Genomic DNA, 3,535 nt, shown 5'->3' on the forward strand with positions numbered 1-3,535 from the left:
TTTTTTTTGATTATTTCTTTGAGATAAGGTCTTGCTTTGTTGCCCAGGCTGGAGTGTAGTAGCACACTCACAGCTCACTGCAGCCTCAACCTCTCAGGTTCAAGCAATCCTCCCACCTCAGCATACCTAGTAGCTGAGACCACAGGTGTGCACCACCATACCTGGCTACCTTATTTATTTATTTATTTATTTATTTATTTATTTATTTTTGAGATGGAGTTTCACTCTGTTGCCAGGCTGGAGTGCAGCGGCGCGATCTCAGCTCACTGCAATCTCCGCCTTCCCAGGTTCAAGCGGTTCTCCTGTCTCAGCCTCCCAAGTAGCTGGGATTACAGGCGCCTACTGCCCCTCCCAGCTAAGTTTTGTATTTTTAGTAGAGATGGGGTTTCACCATGTTGGCCAGGATGATCTCAGTCTCTTGACCTTGTGATCCACCTGCCTCGGCCTCCAACGTGCTGGGATTACAGGTGTGAGCCACCGCGTGTGGCTACCCTTAAATATTTCATCATGTACATCCTAAAAACCATTTCTTTACATAACCATGGTTCCATTATTACACTTAAGAAAATTAAAAATACGGCCGGGCGCGGTGGCTCAAGCCTGTAATCCCAGCACTTTGGGAGGCCGAGACAGGTGGATCACGAGGTCAGGAGATCGAGACCATCCTGGCTAACACGGAGAAACCCCATCTCTACTAAAAAAATACAAAAAACTAGCCGGGCGAGGTGGCGGGCGCCTGTAGGCCCAGCTACTCAGGAGGCTGAGGCGGGAGAATGGCGTGAACCTGGGAGGTGGAGCTTGCAGTGAGCTGAGATCCGGCCACTGCACTCCAGCCTGGGTGACAGAGCCAGACTCCATCTCAAAAAAAAAAAAAAAAAAAGAAAATTAAAAATACTTCCTAATATTATCATTCAGATAATGTTTGAATTTTCTTTTCTTTTTTTGAGACGGAGTCTCACTCTGTCACCAGGCTGGAGTGCAGTGGCTGGATCTCGGCTCACTGCAACCTCTGCCTCCCAGGTTCAAGCCATTCTCCCGCCTCAGCCTCCTGAGTAGCTGAGACTACAGGCGCATGTCACCATGCCCGGCTAATTTTTGTATTTTTAGTAGAGACAGGGTTTCACCATGTTGGCCAGGATGGTCTTGATCTCCTGACCTTGTGATCCACCTGCCTCGGCCTCCCAAAGTGCTGGGATTATAGGCGTGAGCCACTGCTCCCAGCTAATGTTTGAATTTTCTCACTTGTTCCTTAAATGTCTTATGCAGCAACTTTTTTTTTTTTTTAAACCAGGATCCAGGCGGGGCGCAGTGGCTCACGCCTGTAATCCCAGCACTTTGGGAGGCTGAGGCAGGCGGATCACGAGGTCAGGAGTTTGAGACCAACCTGGCCAACATGGTGAAACCCTGTCTCTACTAAAAATACAAAAAATTAGCCGGGCTTGGTGGCAGGTGCCTGTAATCCCAGCTACTCAGGAGGCTGAGGCAGGAGAATCACTTGAACTCGGAAGGCGGAGGTAGCAGTGAGCTGAGACGGTGCCACTGTACTCCAGCCTGGGCAACAAAGCGAGACTCCGTCTCAAAAAAAAAAAAAAAGAAAAAAACCCGGGATCCAAGCAAGAGCTACATATTATATTTGGTTGTTATTGCCTTAAACATTTTTAAATTCCTGCTTTTGTTTCATTTATTTACTAATTAAGAGATGGGTCTTGCTCTGTCACCCAGACTAGAGTACAGTGGTGCCATCTTAACACACTGCAGCCTTGAATTCCTGGACTCAAGTGATCCTCTCACCTTAGCCTCTTGAGTAGCTGGGACTATACAGATGCATACTACCATGTTCAACTAAATATTTTTTTTTTGAGACGGGGTTTCGCTCTTGTTGCCCAGGCTGGAGTGCAATGGCACCATCTTTGCTTACCATAAACTCCGCCTCCTGGGTTCAAGTGATTTTTCTGCCTCAGCTTCCAGAGTAGCTGGGATTACAGGCATGCGCCACCACACCTGGCCAATTTTGCATTTTTAGTAGAGATGTTGGTCCGGCTGGTCTTGAACTCCTGACCTCAAGTGATCCATGTGCCTCGGCCTCCCAAATTGCTAGGATTACAGGTGTGAGTCACCGCACCCGGCCAATTTTTTTCTTTTTTTGTATTCTATTGCTTTTTTGACAAGACTGGCTAGCTGTCTTGTGGAATGTTCTGGATTTGCAAAATATCTCCTTGCGTTGTATCAAATTTCCTATAAATTGCAAATCAGATCTAATGGCTTGATTAGATTAAGATTAAGCAGTTTTGGCAAGAATATTTAATAGATGATGTGGTGTACTTCTTGTTGCATTTTTCCAAGGACCACACGGTGTCAAAGTTGTCCTACTATGAGTGATGCAGTTTGATCATTTATGTACTTGGGTAAGGTGGTAACTGCTAGATCTCTCCATTTGAAGTTGCTTTTAAAAAATTTGTTATTTTTGCTACTGGGTAGGCTGAGGCAGGAGAATCGCTTGAACCCAGGAGGTAGAGGTTGCAGTGAGCCATGATTATGCCATTGGACTCCAGCCTGGGCAACAAGAGCGAAACTCCGTCTCAAAAAAAAAAAAAAAAATGTTATTTTTGAGACAGGCTGCAGTGCAGTGGCCATCATAATGGCTCACTGTAGCCGAGAACAGCAGGGCTTAAGTAATCCTTCCACCTCAGCCTCCCAAATAGCTAGGACCACAGGTGTGTGCCACCACAGCAGCGAATTTTTGTATTTTTAGTAGAGATGGTATCTTAAACTCCTGAGCTCAAGCGATCTGCCTGCCTCAGCCTCCCAACCACTACCCCTGGCCCATTTGAAGTTACTTAAAAAAAAAAAAAGAAAAATATTTGCAAATTTGTGTGGTGATACTTGGTGTCATGATAATATCCTGTTCCCTAACAACCTTTCTCAAAATTTTAATGATTGATACACTTGCCTGAATCAATTATTTCATTCTGGGTTGCAGAATGGTGACTTTTCAACTCCCATTCCTTCTATTTCTTTCATTCCTTCTACATTTATTCATGGAACTCTTTAAAAAAGAGCTTTCCCTTATCAGTTACAGATAAACTACACACAGTTCTTCCTAAAAGGAAAGTTAAATGCTTAATTCTTTCCTTTTAAGAGTAAGGCGTTGATACAATGGTCACCTCAACCGTGGAAAGTTAGTTTTCTTTCCTTTTCTTTTTTGAGTATCCCTGTAGATTACTAGGATTTCTTCATCCTTTCTTATTCTCTTTCCACCCATCCTTTTCTCTACTCTCCACTTCTTGATCCATGGCGACTGCTCCGTCTCCGCACTAACGCCTGAACTTTCCAGTCAGTCCACTAGGGGCCACTGGTTTCCTTCCCGCCCCCACGCTTCCTCTCTATCGCAGTTCGCCGCTTGCTAGCAGCCGTTGTCTCGCTGGTGCTTACGCTGTCCAAGGAGCCACTCTAGGCTTTTGGGAGGCCGTCTGCATTGCGTGGGGAAGGTTTGGACGACGCAATCGCCTCGCCGGCCCCCGGGGCGGTTAGCGCT

This window comes from Macaca thibetana, chromosome 11 (genome assembly GCF_024542745.1).
Source record: "Macaca thibetana thibetana isolate TM-01 chromosome 11, ASM2454274v1, whole genome shotgun sequence".
NCBI lineage: Eukaryota > Metazoa > Chordata > Mammalia > Primates > Cercopithecidae > Macaca > Macaca thibetana.